Source organism: Lytechinus pictus, chromosome 3 (genome assembly GCF_037042905.1).
Source record: "Lytechinus pictus isolate F3 Inbred chromosome 3, Lp3.0, whole genome shotgun sequence".
Classification (NCBI taxonomy): domain Eukaryota; kingdom Metazoa; phylum Echinodermata; class Echinoidea; order Temnopleuroida; family Toxopneustidae; genus Lytechinus; species Lytechinus pictus.
The window spans coordinates 52,725,648-52,747,895 of NC_087247.1; the positions used below are offsets into that span (position 1 = coordinate 52,725,648).

Below are 22,248 nucleotides of genomic sequence, written 5' to 3' on the forward strand. Positions count from 1 at the left end.
CTGTGGGCTACTTCTATAGAAAAGAAAGAATTTCTTCATTCTTTATGACTATTGGAAATATCGTAAAGGTGTTTTGTGATGGAGGCGTCTCTGAGACGTACTGGAAACTCAAAGGTACTTTCAAACATTTTGTATTTCCCGGGTATTGTATTTCACAGAGACGTCTTTCTAGTTATGAGCTAATCTTCAGACCAGTAAGTTATCTATGAGTAACAAAATCTACTAACTATATCTGCACTGTTAATATATATCCTTATACTACTCTAACTGAGCACCCAATCTCATGTCTAAAAATTATCCAGAATACTTCTATACTGATCATTCTCAGATTGATTTGAATAGTTTTATATAGTAATGATGGAGAAGTAAACCATCTACTGTCACTTTTTATCACTCATAGTGAGACCAATGATGTGCACCATAGATGTATGTGTGTAGGCCACAAATGTCCATCCAAGCAATGAGTTTTTTGTCACTTGCAATAATATCAAAGAATATTGAGCGAGGTTTAACTGGTCGTCTTTCAGTAGCCTTCTTTCTTGCTTGAAGGCACAAGAATAAAAAATCAATACACGTAGACCTATGATCTTAGGAATGTTGAGGCCTCCTTTAGTGTGGCATAAATATGTCCAGTAATTGCAAGAATCACACTTAAATATAGAATTTATATGAAATATGCACACATGTAATGGATTAGACAAATGATCAGACATACATTTTAGTTCATAAGAAGTAGAAAATAATGATAAATTATAATGGTTTTAAGTACCGTTATACAAAGAAATTCATCATAATAGATTTATTCAAATTGCAATTTTCCCCTAATTTAGCATGCGACCATTTGCATGAGCTGTTGACCTGTGAAATATGATAGAATGCACCTCAAGTTCCAGGAAGAAGTCAGAATAAAACCTTGAATCATGTTTGCATTAAGTATAGTTCCCTTAATATTAGAAGAGCTGATGTAATGCTTTGACATTTTCATGATTGTTGTTGGTGCTTTGAAATATCCAATATCATAACTGGGCATGTATACATGTACACTCTACACAATTCAACAATTACAATTTAACAAATATTTTATCATTCATCACTTTGTGATTGATATATACATGTACATTTGACATTAAGAAATGTACATTTCATACATTAATATCATACATTCTGGTTTTTATGATTTTTTTTATTAAAAAACTGTTTCTTCTTAATTGAAAAGATTAGATCATTCATGAGTGACAATGCCATTGGTCTTGTGCAGATATATTTGTATTTGGCAGACAGGGTAGACGTGAGTGGATGTATGTCGTCGGTTGGTTCTTAGCAGCAGGGGGGTTTGGTTTGAGTGACAGTGAAAACCAAAGAGAGTGTGTATGTCCATATCTATGTATTACTCTCCTTTCCCTGTTTATTTAGACTGACATGGATATGAAAGTTATGCTTAAGGGATCATCTTCAAATTACAGGAGGAAAAAAATACACTGTCTGGATGCCACTAGCAAAAGAAACTTGCAACCATTGCCTTGGACTTGTGTGTGACTGTGTGCTTGAATGATTGAGTGCTGGTATTAATGTGATTGAGTGTTGGCTTGAAATGTGGTTGTAATTCCAGCTTGATTCCAAATGAGGTAAACCTCATCCATTCCACCAAGCTACCCGTTAATCTGGCAAAAGACCAACCATTTCTGAGTAAGGTAGTAAGATAATATCCTTGTTCTCTTGGTTTTAGTCAAGTTTTGATCTTGACAGATTACAAAATGTAAAGACTTTGTAACTTATAAAAGCCCATTCATATTGTAGCTTTACGTGACACATTTAGGTATATCCCCAAATCTTGTTCTATTACCCACCTTTAAAATAGTTCAGTTATACATGTAGATAGTGTATACTCTCATCAATCGCACTGAACTATTTTGGTTCAACTAGTTATTTGCCTTGCCAATATTATCATAGTCATGTTCAGTACCTTGACCCAGAATTGTTTGAAATAGACCAAACTGAATTTATTGGATAATTGACCGTATTGATCATGGCTAATTCTATATTTGCTTGAACTTGAGCTTTCATTCATATGAATTCTTTTAAATGGCACGTATCATGGCATCACAGGTAATACAAATCGATGTGACATGATAGTAGGCTTTGATTGTCTTTGAACATAGAATAACCATAAATTATTCATTTCGGTGAGTTTAGTAAACAAATATATTGATTTTTTTTTGCAAAAACTGTAATTATATATATATATATATATATATGTTATTATTATTATTATTATTATTGTTATTGAGAATTGCCATCCAGTGGGTGGTATGTGCATACATTGAAGAAAAAGCACCCACCCTGTACACTGAACATCAAATGGGAAGCCTATCATGCAGTGAAGCAGACAAGAGTCTGCACTATGAGACCAACTGACATTTTCTTGCAAAAATACATTAAATTTACCTATCTGCAAGTGTATACCAACTCCAAAATGAAATGAATAAAATTCAGTAGATATTAGTGTGTCTAAAAATAATACAAATGTTATACTGAATATAATTTGGTTTGATTCAGTCTGTTTTATCAAAAGTTATCATTTTCTTTTCAACTAAGAACCATTTCATTTGCAAAAACTAATACCATTATTAGTTATAACTTATTCATTTCATCAACTGTTGAATTATTTTATTATTAGATTGAAATATGACTAGACATTTATTCATTCGTTTCTCAGATTGGTAAGAAAATACTATATCATGTTGACAAGTATCATTTCAGTCTCGCCATTCTAATGTTCAAAACATCATTTAAGAGCCATGAATCATGCTGTAATGTCTGTAAGATCTGATTTAATTGCCCCAAGTAAGAAAAATTGCTTCTGCAATGCAGGCAAGATCTTCGATCCTCTCCAACTGAGGGGACCATAACTTCCTTTATTTTAATTACACCAGCTATTGCATCAATTCCATTAAAAAGTGTCACCTTTATTTAGCGCTCATTAAGCATCTTCCTTTAGGACGGCTTGGATTAGCTACCCTGTAATTATGGTTTGTATCAAGATGCTTTATAAGACAAGGGTTAGGGTTTCACAAGGCTTCTCATAATTAAACGCCCCCATGTTGGGAGCGTCCGTTCTTGAGGTGTTGACCTTTGGTATTCTGAATGTTGCATATGTGGATGTTCGCTTTTCATGTGTGTAAATGGAAATTCCTGTGAGATTATGGTGCAAGGTATAACCAGTCCGTTGTTTGTGCTTTAATGTGATGCTGCAGACACATATCAAGATCTTCTGATAAAGCTGACTGCTATATCAAGATTCCCTGTCCTATAGTTGGACCAAAATTTAATGATCATTCATTTTATGAGGATAATTATATAATTACCTGAAACATTGGACTATGCTAAAGAAGAAAAAAATTCTGTTTTATAGGTACTTTTAAACAGATTCAAAGAAAATGACTTAAAAGCTCTACTCCCTTCTACTGAAGATATGAAATCATCAAATTTACAAAATTCATTCATGATGGAAAAAACTCTTTTACAGGAAGTTTAGCATAATGTACTCATTTTTTTTGCCATTGAGAGACGTCTGAAAGACTATTAGTTGTGCTAAAATGAAAAAGAAAACCTGTTGTTCTTGATGACAAAAAATAAGTAACCTCTTCTCCAACACGTCTGGTCCCTGTGAGATATATGTTTCATACACAGGTATGCTTGCAATATAACAACACTCTGCGTACACACACAGTACACATTGTACATGGATGACTCTGGTAATGGAATTCAGCAATAAAACGTAATGCAGCGTAGAGTGTCTTTGGCCTGTAGCTATGCAGCTGGTCCCCAGAGACGTGCATGTATGATCACGCGGGAATCCAACCAAGTCTTGGGGCCCCCTTCAGTGTAGCAGGTGTATGGAAGGGGCACCAGGACTTGGAAACTGCATGAGCCTATTGAGGGACAATTAGACAGGATCAGATAAAGGGGGAGAAATGGGGGTATATTGTAAGAGATGAGATGAAAAAGAAAGAGGGGAAGGGGCAGTGGAGGAGAAGAGATGGAAAAGAGTGGTTGAGAGGGTGTAAAGCAAAGGGGAAAGGGAGGAGAGGAAGAGGGAGGAGAGGGGGATGGATAGCAAAAGGTGCATCAGAAAGAGAGAAAATAAAAGAGGCTAATAGGACAGAGAGAGTTAGAGGGGGAGGGGTGATAAAGAGGCCAATATGAACTAAAGACAACAAATTAAAATCTGTTGTGGAAAGAGTAGTTGAATGTTTGGGTAAATAAATCAGAGTAATTGTTGGAGCTGTTGATTTCTAACCCAATCTTTGTTGCATATTTCACTGCATAGATGAATTTTTCTCTGACAATGCTTGCCTGCACAAGGGAGAGAGAGAGAGGGTAAGAATGCAAGAAAGAGGATGGATGAGGTAAACCACCCAGATCGTCTGGATAGCCTGGCTGTGTTGCAAAGCTACCATATGGTGATTTAGAGAATATCTCTAACATTGGAATATAGGAAAAGCTTCAGGTGGGATGTATTATACCTTCTCACACAACATGAGGAAATCAAACATAGACACTTTATCAAGAGTAAGCAATTAATCTAATTTCAGAATTGTGATAAACAGTATATGTAGTCAACTCTTATTTTCTTTTACTGCTAAAGACATACACATCTTCTGTATTCAGTTAAACAATTTTTTTTTGGGGGGTGGAGAAAGTTTGTTTCTTAATAAAAATTCATATCAAAATCACTGATTTGATAAATAAAAGTCATCAGAGCTAAATAAAGTGTGGCAACTGAGATTATTCTTTTTGAGTTATGGAAAAATAACTTGACTGAATGTAACAATGCAAAATCGCGTTTATTAAACAAGAGTGTTTTCAAATGATGAATAAATGAGTTATACAATTTTTTTAGGATAACAAATCAGAGATGCAAGAAAACTTTTGTCAACTAAAATTATGGTTGATCATGAAAGTCTTTAATGGGCTGAACACTTTGAATGTTTGCTGACTTTTATTTAAGCATTCAATCATCTAGAAATTGTTGCTACTAGGTGACTCCTCTCTGTTTGGAGGGAATTGTATATTAAAGCATCTAGTTGTAGGGTATATGTACTTTTGCCTGATACATCAGTCACTGTCTTTTCTTTGAATTTGCCTCTCCTTTCACCCCAAAATAGATTGCTTATGCCAGATAAAACGTGTTGGTCTTGAAATTTCTTCCCTTAGATAAAAGCAAATGTAGCATAATGCATTTTATTGATTGCACAATGCATACAGATATTAAAATCTGCTCATACAAAATATTAGAGTCATCAAGTTCTTTATTAAAAAGCAATCCATGGCTTTCATGGCTATTGATAGAAATGCCATTTTCTGATAGAATTTTCATTTATTACTTGAATATTTTTCATCATTATGCAATAACTTAATGAAAAGACTAAAGAGAAATGTTAAGTTGATATCTTTTTTCCTTAAAGAAATGCATTGGTATTCATAAGGATCATTACAATTATAATAATTGCTTGGCTGGGTGCCATATTCATCCCTAAACAGTGGGTGAGCTCAATAAGTATGCATTATTATCTTACTTATTAATATTATTATCATCATCATTAGAAGTAGGATTATATGTATTAGTATTAGAGATAGTGGTAGTAGTGGTAGTGGTGGTGGTTGTGGTGGTAATAGTTGTAGTAGCAGTAGTGGTGGTAGTGGTAATAGTTGTAGTAGTAGTAGTAGCAGCGGTAGTTGTAGTAGCAGTAGTAGTATTAGAGGTTTCAACAATTATCTTTAAAATTTGTTTACTGATTGTACATGTACAGTGTGAATCTGCAAAAAATTACTTTTCTCTTATACATGTATGTTTTAAAAGAGTAGCTTCTCCAGAATAATTTGATACCATTATTTTGTATGTGTTTACACTTGGATAATCAGAAGGTATTCTTTGTTGTGATGTAAAATTCAATTTGCGAAGAAGTAAGTTCTAAATGCAATGAATGATTTCAGATGACCCTGATATGATAATCCTATGGGAGTTGCTGTAAATGTCATTGCAAAACATTAAAATTAGGTTAACAGGGAAAGGTATTTATTACTTCCGGATTCATTGATTTCATTCATGCCTTACTTTGTTGCAAATCAAATTGTACATCACAACAAAGAATACCTCCAAATTATCCAAGCATAAACATATACCACATAAAAATGGTATCATATTGTTATGGAAAAGATGATAGTTTTGAATTTTGGTCATGTTTTTTTCATTAAAATGATGAGTGTTTTAAGTGTAATTTTTTCAGATTTGCACTGTATATTTGACTGCAGTAATAGTGGATTTTTTCCAACATTTTTTGTCTCGCCTGCATAGCAGAGCCAGACTATAGGCCTCGTTTTTCTGATGGCAGCGGCAGCGACGGCAGCGTCAATCTTAACCAAGGTTAGGTTTTTGAAATGTCATCATAACTTAAAAAGTATATAGACCTAGTTCATGAAACTTGGACATAAGGGTAATCAAGTATTACAAAACATCCTGCTTGAGTTTCAGGTCACATGATCAAGGTCAATGGTCATTTAGGGTTAATGAACTTAGACCATGTTGGGGGAATCAATATCGAAATCTTAACCAAGGTTAAGTTTTTGAAATGTCGTCATAACTTTGAAAGTATATGGACCTAGTTCATGAAACTTGGATATAAGGATGATAGTGTATCATTAAAGATGCTGCCTAAGTTTCAGGTCACATGACCAAGGTCAAAGGTCACTTAGAGTCAACAAGCTTTGACCATGTTGGGGGTATTTGTGGAATTGTCATCATAACTTTAAAAGTTTATGGATCTAGTTCATGAAACTGAGACATAAGAGTAACCATGTATCCTTGAATATCCTGTGTGCATTTTAGGTCACATGAACAAGATCAAAGGTCATTTAAGGTCAATGAACTTTGGCCGTGTGGGGGTATTCATTAAATTGGCATCATAAGTTCAAAAGTTTATGGATCTACACGATGTAGTTCATGAAACATAGACCTAAGGGTTATCAAGTGTGTTTTGCACACGTCTGAGGTCACATGATTATTGTCAAAGGTCATGTTTGGTAAATGGACATAGTATTTTATTATCATATGAGTGTTTTCTTTTGTGAATAATTATTTAATAGCTGTTTTCAAAGTCAGCACTGTTGTTATATTGAATCGTGTAATGCAGGAAGACTGCCATAGGTGTTCCACTTGTTTTTATAACTAAATTAACCAACTGAAGTGCTTTAATAAAAAGTTTTTATTTAAAATTACACAATATATCCAGTTAAACACATTTTAATTTCATATCCTCCACATCATATCTGTATCAGGGCATACATATTTGTATAATCTCATAATGAAAATGAATTGTGACATGCACTTTGAGGGGATTTGACAAATGTTAAAATAGGCTTTTCACGTGGTAAATTCTTCTGATAATTTGTTACTGTGATGAAGGAATCAAAATAGAAGATGAAATCAAAAGGCATATTCAAGAGGGGGTCACATATAGAGAACTACATATAGACACAAATATGTTAATTATTTTAGAGGCATTCAGATATAATAGCACAGCTACACTTTGCTGTATCCTTGCATAGAATATCAGCCTTCCTACTGAAAGGTCACTGTGGTTAAAATGGCTATGGAAAAGGATGTAGCAGAGCCAGTAAGTTTATTACCGACACCGTTAGACCTATTTGCAAATAGAGAGAGAAATCCATTTAGATGGTGGTGTTGATTACTGCAAATGCATCCGGACAATGAGTAGGCTACACTAATCAAAATCAAATTCTCTCTTCAAGCTGAGATTAAAGGGCATTTTACCTGCATTGGTTTGCTCCATATTCATGTGTTTGGGAGGAAACCCCTGATTTCACCCCCCTCCCCTCAAAAAAAAATTGTTGAAAAATGAGAGACTAGTGATGCTTAAACTCTTTGCTTTTGTTCCGCCTTCTTTTTTTTTACACAGTGATGTTCTAAGTCATTTTTAATTATCTTTTGGGGTCTTCTGAATTTTTCTATCAAAATTTAAGTTACTCGTTAACATTTTCTAAAGCCGCAGTTTGCTTTTTGAGGATATCATAAACACAGGATATATATAAACCAATATGAAATTGTTTGGATATATGGGGAATATTGTACAAATATATCTGGCTTTGAGAAAGTATAGTGGGAATTACTTATCCAAGGTTGGTCTGGTAATTACTATTTTCCCTGAGGAGGAAAAGACGTTACATTGCCAGACCAACCAAGGATTACTAATTCCCGCTATGCTTTCGAAGGATACGCCAGATATATATATCCCTCTTTAACTTGTAGACCTAGTCCTTGCTGATGTGTAACCAATCTAGACCAATTCAAACTTTGCCGGACTTAGTCCTAGGCCTGTTGAGCTAATGCTAACCTGGGTAGGCTGCACGTGGCTTCTACTTGACTCCAGTTAATGAGAGGTCTGCAGTTTCACTCAAGCTCTAACCACTGGACCACACGGGTTGTGTGGTCCAGTGGTTAGAGCATTGGACTCATAATCGCAAGGTTGTGAGTTCGAATCCCAACTCTGCCATTGTCTCCACTTTGATAAAAAGGCCCGAGAGTGATATCTGTCGTCTATTACGTCAGCCACTATGACTGATTAACCTAGACGTAAAATGTTTCCAAGGTAATTGGTTATATACCGGCTTGGCGTTTACCAGCAAAAAAAAAATGCTGTCCTGCCGAGTTCCTACGGGAGTTACCACAAACAGAAACAGAAATGTATATTGTAAATGCGCAGGCTAACTTATAATTACTTTTCGGACTACCGTATATAGTATCGGATCTTGACTCACCTTGTTAGTTATGCTTAGTCAAAATTCATTAATCCTGTATTCAATATAATAACAGTAATCATAATGCATATAAAGAAGTACAAAAATAAATGAAAGAATTACAAATTGTGACAATTACATAATAGAGGAATAATTTACGTAAATAGACATGTAAGCAATATGTTATTCCTCTATTATGTAATCGTCACAATTTGTAATTCTTTCATTTATTTTTGTACTTCTTTATATGCATTATGATTACTGTTATTATATTAATCCTGTAGGAATAGCCGTCATGGAATTATATTTTGTGCAAGGTAATCTAGACCCAATTCCACACTGACTTTTGAGAGTGTCGGTAAGTTATTTGAGCGAGAGCTTGTATTTTGTTTTATTTATTTATTTTCGCAGATAACGGTACAGATCTCTTGATATGATCAAGTCAGGGAGCATTCGCAGTTCAATGTTGAGTGAACATATCGAGCATGAGCATGCGCAGAACTTCTCCCCATGAAAGTATATAGAAAAATATATGGAGCTAAAAGAAATCTGTACGAGGCTATTTGCAGCGATATGTTTCCTGTTGAAATTATACTTTGTCACATGATCACGAATTGCCAAGCTCAAGGCATGCTCTATAATATGCGCTATACATGCATTTCTTGTCATGTGCATTCAACTTCAAGTTCTGTGTTGGTCATCACATCCTCCACTGCTATTAGTTTTGCTTTTTGTTTTTTGGGCATGGCTTTAACTTCAAGTTCTAGTAAATGAACTAACTGGACAGACAATGATCTCAGTTGCTATTGAATTATCAGTGTCAATATTAAATTGGATCTACGCTGAAATTCACTTCCGAACACCATTTTCGATAAACCGACAATGTGAATAGAAGTAAACAAAATGAGGTATGATAGAGTGAATTCTGGAAGCAAGGATTGATATTTTGAGAGCTGAAACACGCACGAAAATACTTCGGGTGTCAAACTGCACACTGTGATGCGCACTGGATTGGCCCGAATCCGGGGAGAAATAGCGTTAGAATGAAGGTCGTCTAAACCCTGATTCTGTGATTTTATGTTTTGAATCATTATTCAAATCATGATTCTGGCTTGAGGTTGCATAAACGCAGCCTATAAACTACAGTGTCACTATGAATACCCAGACTCTGAAAAAAATAATGAATACATTATTCCTGCGTATTGAGCTACATATTTTCTCCGAATAATATATTGGCATTTGTGTATGGTATGGATCTGTAATAAAATTATCTACTCTCATCTGAATATGATTGTTTTCTCACTATCATTAATTATGTCAACTTTTTAAAGAGATATTTTCTATCTTCATCCCACTCACTTGGAAATCTTTAGAGTCTGATAAATGAGTTCCAGTCTAAAATTTCTGTGACTATGAGCTTGTAATCTGTTGTAAGATATACAAGGTTTATAAAGCTGGTAAATATATATTAAAAAAAGAGTTATGGTTCTTCAATCTGTTTGCAAATGTTGTAAGCCACGCCTTCTGACGATGATTGTTGTACAATGTGAGGAATGCATTCAAGAGACAACAACATATTGGGAGAATAAAATAGCTTTTTATAAATGTCAATGCAGCTGTATCTCCTGATTTTAAATCTATTATCAGATTTCAAAATACTATATAATCATGTCTGCCATTATATTTGTTCATTCTCTTCCACTCTTTACAATTTATTCTCCAGCACATTGGAATTTGAGTGAACAACAATGATTTGCAAGGTTGTCCAAACACAAGGAAATTTGCTTGCCTGCTCAACTTAAGCTTTTGCAAGTGTAACAAAGGTTTCTTGCATAGGGATGTATTTTACTGAGAGAAGAAAAATGAATGAAAGATGCATTGTAAATAATGTCATTTATTTCTTAGAGTACTGTACATGTTGACCACCGTGTTGTGCAGTTTCGACTGTATAGTCTGGTGTCATTTAATTCATTCATCTTGCTTTTGTTCCATAAGATTAAATGATATGAAACAGAATGCAAAAATCTTTCAAACTAGACATGTTAATGAATATCATATTTATATATTATTAAGTCGTATTTTGAATTCACGCTTTTGCTAATTGCGGTGAAGTTCATTTTTTTCAATAGATATGATTTCATAAATCAGTATTGCAAAAATGGTTGATTGTCCCTCATTGAGATAGTGTGTCTACACACCTTTTATTTCTGCAATCTGCTTCAGGGTGGAAAATTTCACAGTATTATATTTGCCTGATTTTCAGATATATCATTAACTCTCTATTTATAAGATATCAGGAATTGTTGCAGATGCTGTATTGCCAAATTGGATTTCAGCTCAGCAAAATATTCAGCATATATAGTTTTCATGTAATCTGCATAGCCTTAAAGTTCCCAAAGCCCTTCTGAAGTTGGCCTCAAGGAAAGAAAGATTAATTCCTGTACAAAAATAATATATCATGTGAAGGTAGCCTATATTGATAACATCATAAGGTCCTTAAAGGTACATGTACATGTGCTTAAACCTTCTACAAAACTAGGGAACAAGATTAATTCCTGTACAAAACAGCATGAATATTTGACAGAGCTGCCTATAAATAGGTCATTGATAGCAAAGTAATGATCAGGCCATCCATTCTTTGTGCATGTCTGACTGGGTTTATGTACTGTACTGCGATCTTGTATCAATGTCGTATTATAGAAAGTAGACCTTGGCCTGCCATGCAGTATACCAGTTTGTATTTAAAAGGGAAATGTAATGCATATTATTGCCATAAATACTGACAGGGTGATTGGGCAAGATGAAAAATAACAGCTATAGAGAGAAGAATCATTTCTTCCATTATTCCTATAACATTCATAGGTTTACGCCTTTGATTTTTAAATTTAAGTTATACGTGCATGTATTTTAAAATGCATTAGACTTTTAGAGTCCTTTTTCCAGGTTTGAGGCTAGCAGTGACAAAAGGCAAAACTAAATACTCGAAATACATGTATCAAATTTGATATATTGTATAATTGATAAGTTGATTGAATTTATTTCTGCATTCACATAAGTGATGAGTATACAAGATAACTTGTACAAAGGTAATATATATGAACAAAAATCAGTAATACAATATTTGTAATTTTAATAAGCAATGAAAATTAATATCAACACATTGTATTATTAAACAGAATGATATTAAAGGGATGTGGGAGACTGCAATCATGCACAATTAAACATTAGGCCTATGTTAGTGAAGAACATTAATAAAGCTTAATGCTTCATGTTATTGGGAATAATCTTTGTATGATATAAGTGAGCATCATGTGCTTAAAAATTACATAAATTTCAGATACATATCATACTCTACATATAAACTGCTAACTTGTATCTTTTGTATTTTTTGTGTGATTTATTCCTTTCATGTAGTCATCCTAAAATTGTTAAAGTCTGTCAACAATAGACTATGTTTGTAGTATTAAGGCTAATAAGCCAGTTCGTAGTTCCTTTCTGCGCATGATCAAAAGATTCTACGCATGATCAGAGGAAGGTCATTTGTACTAAAGTGACATGGTGGTTTAAAATCTAATGAGATAAGCACCAACTTTGATGTCTTGATTATTCATATATTCTTTTGAATTGTGGTTTTCATTTACATCCACAAAAAACAACAACGCGTCCACGAACGACTGGTTTTCACAGTTTGCCAAGTACATTGTGCAACATGCTATGATATGCATTCAAAGTAGGAATGCAACAAATACCTTCATAAAGTGTTCATTGGTGTGCTATTCTAGTCACCTGGTCTATTCAATTTCTTCATCCTGCTATGTAAGGCAAGCTTACGTAATATTTTGCTTTGAAATCTGCCTATCATAATGAAAGAAATAAAAGGTAATTTGACCGAAAATTGTCCATGAGTAATTACGAACTGGTCTATTGTGACATAAAAAAAACTAATATGTATCTAATGTTTAATGCGATAACTTACTAGCAAACCTAAACCATTGAATACTGAAGTGTAATTTCATTTTCCAAATCACATTAAAAATGATGTACCGGTAGTTCATTGTGGATGGTACTGCATGGGTACATGTATGTATCTTGGTACTCATTCAGTTAGAGTTGAGCTACTACCACCCTCTGGAACAAATGCCTATTTTTCTATATGCTCTTTAAGTAAGTAACTAAAGATTAATGTTTAGATTAATGTTACCTTCACTATACTTTTAAAAAATCAATTCATGTAGCTTAACTGATATTACAGATCTATAAGCTATCAACTTACATGTAGTATAATTATGTTGATTTACTATCAATAACTGGGATATACTCATTTGATTTGCTAGTTCATTACGATTAACTTGCACGCCGAATAAACACATACACATTTTTTCCTGCGCACGCGCAGCATCTCCCTACACACGCACTATCCCAAGATCATCACGCAAATAGGCGTCCATTTCCTCTTTTACTTTCGCCAGCCCGCACTCCGGTGAGCCGTCTGCGAGTTCACCTGCATGGGTATCCCCCATTAATATGCAGGTACCTTCGAATTCGCCCTCTACGTCAAGTTTCACAGTTTGACCGGGCATCGCTTACGGCGACGGCTCTTTCAGCGGTAACTCTCTCCATTCTACCCCGTAGGCGGGCCTGTAGATTGAAGGTAAGAATTTCTTACATACCGTATGCCTTCCTTCTCTCGTGAGAATGTTTGGCTGTTTTTGAGAGGGCAACCTATCAGGCCCGCGGACCGTCCGCCCAGGCGACGGGACCGTCAGCTTTTGGCCTGAACCTCACTTTCTATACGAAAGTAAGGGTGCCCTGTCTTTACTTTTAACTTCTACTCTTCCTTGTAAGGTTAGAGTCAGGGCTAGTACAGACACCCGTCTTCCAGCGATCGCCGCTGTAGTGAGGGCGACTCCGATATTAGCAACATCACCGCTCAGCGATATGTCTCACTATCTGGTAGCTCTGCCGAGCTTATGAGCATAAATATCGGATCTGAATGTCACGGCGATTAACAGTTCTCAAATACTTAGTAATCGCTATGCTTTCACGACCCTGTGCATTATGGTTATTTTTAACCTGTTTGTCTCATATTAGGGCGGCTCGTGCGAGCCCTGCCCGAGCTGCAATCATCGGTCGTCCCCCCCGGACCCCGCCGGCAGCACCCGCACCGAACACCCGGAGGGAATCGGCTATTTATATGCTAGATACCCCTCCTGTTGACATTCACAGCTTGTTCCCCGAGTCTTTCCCGGTCGGGTAAGCATCATCTCGGAGGAAAGAAACAGCCGTATATCTCATTAGATTGTCGACTGTGTATGTGCGTTCAGGCTTGTTTCAAGCCCCAGGCTTTTTCTGTCGGCATTTCTATGCCTACTTCCTGGGCGCACCCACCGTGCCAGGTCGGCGAGTTCACACCAAACTGTCCGCCGCCAGGCCATCGGTCGAGCTCAAACAGTGTATCTGATAGACTGCCCTCTATGTGGGTCAAGCTTGCGGGCGTCTCCGCCGCTTCCTCCTTGTGTGGAGTGGGTTACGGTCGATGCATTTACCGTGCCCGTTTGTCTTCTTATTTAGAAGCCTTTTCACTCGGCACACTTGAGTCGCCTCGCAGGCTGCTTTCATCCTCCTTCCATGCTATGTATGTGGCCATGGTCACTGCGCGACCGAGGATGATGTGATTGTGGATAGATGGTTATGTGCATGCATATGTATATATATATATTTGGATATATATTTATATATGTGTATATGTATGCTTATGTCTGTCTAACCAAGATCACCGCGACCCGCTATCTCTCGGGCCGACTGTGGATGAGTTCCTCCATGAAAGTGATTTACTTCACTGGAGCTCTTCTTTTTAGAAGCTTAGATTCTCATCCCCCGCTGCTTAGGGCGTCAGTTTTGCCGCCCCCCGCAGCTATCGGAACTCCTTGTCTTACCGATATTGGACTGTTCCATGCTTTCGCAATCACCAGAGAAACCAGGCCTTGTGGCTGTTTTCGAAAACAACTGGTTCTCATCGCAGACTGAGGGAAATATTGGTGATTATTTTCCTCAAGTCGCCTTACTCCTCCGCTTTTTTCTTCAAGCGAGGACTTAGACACTCTGAGCCAGTTTCCGTCCCTAACCTTGATAGGACAGGGCCGTTGTTACCTCACTCGATTCCGTCGGGAACGTAACTGTAGAGGTATCATGTCTGGCGATGTCTGTTGGTTCAGAGCATCTTCTTGACCGACATCTCTTGATTGTCGTTTACACATGAGATCATGACAGAGGCATTTTTTCGCCAGCTCACCTCTGGCGTACGCTTGCTGCGGCTAGGGATTGCTCTGCTCAGCGGACATCCATCGCAGCCTAGCCTTACGGGCCCTCACGCCAATGGTGGCTTCAGTCAAGCCACCTCCCACCTCTCCCGCCGCGGGCGCTGCACCCTCGGGCGGGTGCTTTATTTAGTATGTGAGATATGGGATCCGGGGTCCTCTCTCGACCGCTCGGTCTATCACACTTGTTATGTCGTGATGCAAGCCGCGTTTTTTCTCCGACACGCCCAGTTGAGCTGTTTGACCAGACTGTTCTACTCCACATAGACAGCAGGTCCGTGGCAGTTTCTTTTTCTCGACACATTGACTGCCTTACGAATGGTTTACTTCAACCTTACTCTCTGTCGTTCCATGTCCTTATCGGACCGCTGGAAACATCCTGCCACAGCTCTCTATCAGAATTCTGCAGATGTTCTGCCCTCACGCATTTGAGACAGAGATCGACTTCTGGGCGATTTTCCCCACGAGGGGGCTTCTGAGATATCTCGCATTTCTTACGTTTGCATTGTTGCGGCTTGGCTTAATTTATTAAGCCAGTGACCCGACCGTAGCTTTTATTAGCCCCGCTTTTGCCTTCTCGGATTGATTGATCACTTACTGAACCGTACAAGTTTCAGTCTTCCGATCACGATTCTTGTCGAATTTTTCAACAAAGTCGGATCGTATATTGATCATCGGCGATTATCATCCCTCTGGTTACGGATGATTAATACCTTCAATCAGAATCTTACAAACTCTTGATTTTCTTCTCAAACGTTGAGCTTGTATGGTTTAGTCCGTCTTGGCGCCTGTCGGTTGTTCGTGACACTTGACTAACTCCCTCTTGGGTCGGTATTCAGGGTATCTTCCGTCTGTCTATCAGTCGAGATCCCTCCTGTATCTGTTTATCTGTAACCATTTACAGTACGTAGCTTTGCATACTTATGCATCGCTCCCGGACTTTTGCCGGGATTGGCGTAGATTAGGCGTGACTTCTAACCCTTGTCTTTGTTTGCCATTCTTCAGACAATTCCCAACTCTGTTCAGTTGGTTGTATTGTCGCACGAGCTGTTTGCGGCAGCTTCTCGAGACATCATTTCACGCTGGATTGTTGAAACGATCAAGTCAGTCGGTGATGATGTTCTCCTTCTGACACTAGGCCGAGGGCCCATGATACTATAGTATCGTTTCTTCTTGGGCTCTTTTCTAGGGAATCGTAGACGTCTTGAGGACCGCCTTTTTGGCGCTCTTCTAATTCCTTCACTTCCTTGTTCTTAAGGACTTTACTTCGTATGGGGCCTTATTTGCCTCCTCTGTCCTTAAGGCAGCGGCCTTCGTGTCTTCATCTCCCTATTTTGTACGCACTTTCTTAGTCTAGACATGCCTCCCTTCACGTTGAATCCATGTTGGTCTAGCAAATCAAATGAGTATATCCCAGATATTGATAGTAAATTATGAAAATACTTACCATGATTTTCTTATTTACAAGATAACTGGATATACTCATTTGAACCCTCCCACCGACCCCTCGCCTTGCAACATGGCAACATGTCTTGCGTTCAGGCTCATAAGAGGAAATGGACGCCTTTTTGCGTGATGATCTTGGGATAGTGCGTGTGTAGGGAGATGCTGCGCGCGCGCAGGAAAAATTGTGTACTTTTATTCGGCGTGCAAGTTAATCGTAATGAACTAGCAAATCAAATGAGTATATCAAGTTATCTCGTAAATAAGAAAATCACGGTAAGTATTTTCATAATAATGAAGTTTGTAATATGTTTGATAAGATTAATTTGATTTTATTTTTTCATCTTTTTACTGATCCAAAAGGTAGCAGGCCTAAAAAATGTTTGCTAATTTGCTAATGCTATTTTTGAAAAGCGTATTTGATGCGTTTTAAAACATATCTAATATATATATACGAGTTATCAGACCCGACAGCTATGCAGAAGTATTTCTTAAATATATTTATAAAACAGCACAATCTTTTAAGTTTGACATGACCCATACCTGCCCAATTTTCGCTCATGATATCTTGACCAGCCGAAATCTATCTATGACATCATACTTGAGTGTTTCAGGATACCCTGATTTGGGCCAGCAAAAGCTCACTGTCCAATTTGGTCTGGTTAGAACACCCATCGCAATTGGGCACAATTAATCTTGGGACTTAGGCCAATCAAAAGCTTTATTTTCTGTTGTCACTGAAGTCAGGTCACCCTGGTCAAAACTGAAACACCCATTTTTCTGGTCCAAATTTTCACATCTGAGTTTTTACTGGTCAAAAGGCTCTAGAATGGTAATAAGGTATTAGTTCAGTTTAGAGAAGCATCTCAATCAACTGATTGAAAGCTTTTGAAAGGTGCCTTCAGTGTGTATGGTTTCTTGTTGGTCATATTTCATGTTGATAAGACCTTACAGATGATTAAGAATAGCCAGAGGGTATTGAGTAACTAGATCCTGATACTAGTGAAGGGTTCATCAGCATAGGCTCTGTGGGACTATTAAATGTTTACTGGCTCTGATTTGTAACCTGACATACAAATCAACAAGCCAATTTAACGGCCATCTGAGTTTGTATCCCTGCTCTGCCAGCATTCAAACAAGCTCAGCTATCGACATGCTGAGCATGCAACTCTTGTTACATTGAGCTTCATACAGTATTCTTATCTGCACACTAAGAGACAGTATACACACTTTCACTGTACCATAAACATACAAAATAATCAAATATTGTCAAAATATTACTTGGAATTTTGAGAATGAATGAATTATTTTTCTATTTGGGCAAGAAAATTTTAGTTGAAAAAATTTGCTTTTCAAAATATGGTATACGATGACTGATTTTAGGGTGATTTTTATTACTGGCTTAGATTTGTATGTGATATTGTTTAAAAATGCAATTTAGTGTATCATATTTGTATTGTTACAATACTGCAACAAATAATTAAAATTTAGTTTGAAATTTGATTTCCTTTTCTTTTTTATTACAGGAAAATAGATAAATTATACAAAAAAAAACAAAAAAAACATCTTACATGTCTTGAAGAGTTAGATGTGCAATCCAAAGTTATGATAGTCCTATATTAAATCCAGATAAAATCCAAGTTTGTTGGCGAAGATTCCTTAAATTAAAGTTCACAATGATGGCGATGATGAAATTGATGTTGAAGCACGATGAATAACATGGGCCACTGTAACAAGTTGAAATGTCAGTAAAGACGAAGTTGATGATGACAAACAGTCAATTTCAGCAATCCATAAGTTGAAAAGCGTTCATTAAAACAGGTTGATGATCTCAATGAGAACTGAGAATTCTTCTCTCAAAATAACTGCAAACAGTTCATTGATGGTGGGCAAATAATTCCACAGTTCTAGATAAAAGTTGTATTCCAGTTGGAAATAAACTATGCCCTGACATAAATTCTGGTGTGAAACTCTGAGTTCTGATCTGATATGATGAAGAAACTGCCAGCTTATAAATTTCCACTATTCTGGAAGTTCTAGTATGTCTTTAAAAAGAACCTTCTCCTTCTTTCTGGAGCAGTTTAATCCAAGAAGACTCTTGAATGACCTCAGTGAAATTAACAATATAAACGACATAGCTAATCCTATTGTCCTTTTCCACTACCACTAGGAGTCTCTTGTGTATCTTTGCACATTCCAGAAATAACAAAAATTACTCTCATTACTCTCATTAAATAGGTGTAGGCATGCCTAACAAAGCTTTACTAAGACATTCTAGAATATTCTTAATCATTATATGCTACGGATATCCTTAAAGAGGAAATAACTAAATAAATGAATGTAATTGCTCTTACAATTCTACTTATATATAACAGTATTCATGTAAAATGAACAAGCTTGAAAGTTAACTATTATAGAATTGCATTTTCTTGCAATAAACATTGAAATGTCTTCAGTTTTAAAGATGTTCAGTATTTTTTTTATTTAGGTAATTAGTAATATGCTGTCATTATGATTTTAGAAAGCTCTTGAACATTATTGACATCAAGTGTTATACCCCGAGTCATGCTAATATCTATTTAGAATGATGTTAAAACTTCTCTCAACCTTTATGCAAGCCCTCTAAAGAAGATCATTCCCAAATTGGTTGGTTAAGGTCCTTGATAAAGACATACAATTTGGAGTCACTGGATCCGCTGTCAAGGCACTAGGTCCACATCTGATACTGATAATCTCTCTCAACGCTGGGCTCCTTGACTAAATTAGCTGTCTGCATAATGCATCGTGTGTAAACACATGCAGTGTTGACCTTGTCTGCTGTGTCTATAGAAACACAGAATGAAGTATGTGGGACTACATAGATTGGCTCATTTGGCTCTTAATTGGTGATGGATTTATCCCTATCTATTCTTGTAGTTTTACTGGAGTAACTGAACTCCTCCTCTTTTCCACTTGAGTAAAGTTCAATATAATAAATCTGCCATGGAGCTGCTCAAAAAAGGTATTTTCATAGTGATAATGATAATAATTATAGCTGAACTTTACTTGGATAATAGTATTCAGGGTATGTTTTCATATTCCTTATCCAAACAGCCACTTTATTTTGCATTCATGAATCAAGTCAGGTAGTTCTGCTATTGACCCACTCCTGTAAGCTTAATGTGCATTCATTCATTTTTTTTTTCTGTATGAACAAAATATGTATATGAGAGCATAATATATTATATCTGTGAGTGCATAATATTTCTGTACCTTCAAGCCTGTAATCAAAACATAGTGGCCAAATCCTACAGATCTTTTTTTTTCTAAATCATTCATATGTATTTTATTAATGTATATAAAAATTCATACCCTTTAGTTTTCATTTCCTCAAAAACTAACCCCTTTTTGTTCATTTGATTTTTTTTTTATGTTTGAACCATTTCATGAACATAGTCTAAAAGCTTTTGTGTATTCATTTTTTTCCTCTGCAGAAAGCAAGACTTGCAAGGATAAGATTAGCCAAAAATGCGAGCGGAAATGCCTTTGTATCGAGGAAGAAAGAGGCGGATAGGCTAGCTAAGGTACGTAAGAAACCCATTATCTTGTTTGGAGGATCGTCATAAAACTAATGATATTTATTTAGAAGATGAATGTGATCGTTGAAAGGAGGAATAATTGTTTTATGTTGGCATTAGATGTATGATGATGGAGATAATTATCTTGATGTTAATCATGAAGATGACCATTGTCAGTAATGATGGCAAAGATAGTGATTATGACGGTGGTGATTATATTATGATGATGATGATGATAATAGAGGGCAATGGTAACTGAGATGATGGTGGTGGTTATTTTTGGTAATGTTGTTGATGACCTCAGTTACAATGATGCTAATGATAATATTGATTCCAACTATATTGATAGTGATGATGTTGGTGATGATGATGATAACTTGATGGTGATGCTGATCCTTTCAAAGCTGATAATGATGAATCGAACATATTTCACTGTGTTGTCCCTACTCTTGAGTGTCCGCAGAGCAAACATGTCGGGGGAAAGCTTGACGTATGACCAGCAATGTTTTGGAGAACAAACTCCTCCCTTCTGTTTACCCAAGTGAAATACTCCCCCATGACTCCAGAATCCCCATCCAACACTTCAGCTTCAGCTGTATATATTTATTCCTCATCACGTTTACACATTAACCCCAGATCTAGTTTGCATCTCTCTTTCTCCCCAAAGTAACCAACACCCTTGCAATCAGTGGATAATATACCTGATTCATGTTTTTATTTCAACATTCAACATTAAGTACAACACATGTTACATTGTTATATGGATGTAAATGGAACTTGATATATATGCAGTAGAGGATTATTCATGTCACCTAACTCAGAATTCAGTTGTGTGCATTTGTTTACTAAGGTTTGGCAAGTCCCTTAGCCTGCATATCTATGAGAATCTTGTGTACTGTTGGTGTGTTTGACTCAGGCTACATTATCTGGTTTCCTACCCACCCACGCACTTATGTACATATCCCTTTCTCCATGGAGAGAACAGCTCTGCATGTGTTATTCTCATATCAGGACATCTGTCTCTTCAAATAGTCTCTTTTCCCCTCTGCTTTTTATCTCATTTTATTTGTGCAGCAGAGGTGCCTGCAAATTCATTTGATTGGTGCATTACGCCTGGAGTCATTCATACTGTGTATGCATCATAGAATTAGGCAATATCAAAGAAATTATGGATTTTCTTAGTATAAAAGTTACAACTATTGCAGTAAAAACTTTGACACAATTCTAAAAAAACCCTTGAACTCATATACCATCTTCATGAATTGAATCCCAATTTTTACATCTTTTTAAAAGCAGAATTAATTAATTATGATATACTTACATGGGTTGGTCACTGAACAAAGCCTTTGGAAATTACATAATTCCTGATGCTTGGAGCTATTTATGGAATAATTAAATGACATTTTGAAGGATTTTATGAGAATTTTATATTGTATTGGGGGGTGATATTATGTTTACCCATATATTTCCTTCAAGTTGAATTTGAGTTCATTGCCAAATTAGAAATTAGTGAATACAACTTAACTAAACTCTGATTTTTACAAATCAAGCACCTAATTTTTTGCAGAGTTAGCACACATATCTCACGTGAAAGCTACAAAAATGCTTTTAAAAGGTAGCATTTTAAAGATTGGAGGAAAACTGCCATTAAAGATCAATCTCACTAATGTTTCATTTGCCCTGTAGTTAGTGGTCCATCCTCTCAAGTTCTCATCCATGTTGACTGTGAAAGGATCTTGTATGATTGGCAGCTATCCTCATCACCAAATTTCTCATTGACATTTTAGCCAAGGAATCTCTCCAAACCCCCCATAACAGTTTTTGCTCCAGAAGTGATGCGCTGGTCTCGGAGGATCATACTTCATAGCCTCTAGCCCTAACTTCCTTTTTCCTCCTCACAGCTGTGCTAAAGATCGCTTATATATCTCCCCCTTCCTGATGGATCCTTCCTGGCGCGACAGAGGGCATTAATAATTTCAGGATCTATGCCTATCAATTATAGATGCTGCATACTGAGCTTGCTCTTTTCAGGATCATGAATGTCGGGGAAAATATGGATTGTCAGATGAAAAGATGTCTTTGCACCAAAGTTAATACTCAGTTTTACATACAAA

The 22,248-nt window shown here is 36.5% G+C and overlaps 1 long non-coding RNA gene across 1 annotated transcript in view; it reads left to right on the forward strand.

Moving 5' to 3' along the window:
• The window catches only part of LOC135153630 (uncharacterized), a 28,527-nt gene that overhangs the window by 624 nt on the left and 5,655 nt on the right, over positions 1 to 22,248 (forward strand). The window contains exon 2 of the long non-coding RNA XR_010293111.1: positions 20,051 to 20,140. This is a non-coding gene — a long non-coding RNA (uncharacterized LOC135153630). The remainder of the gene's footprint in view (positions 1 to 20,050; positions 20,141 to 22,248) is intronic.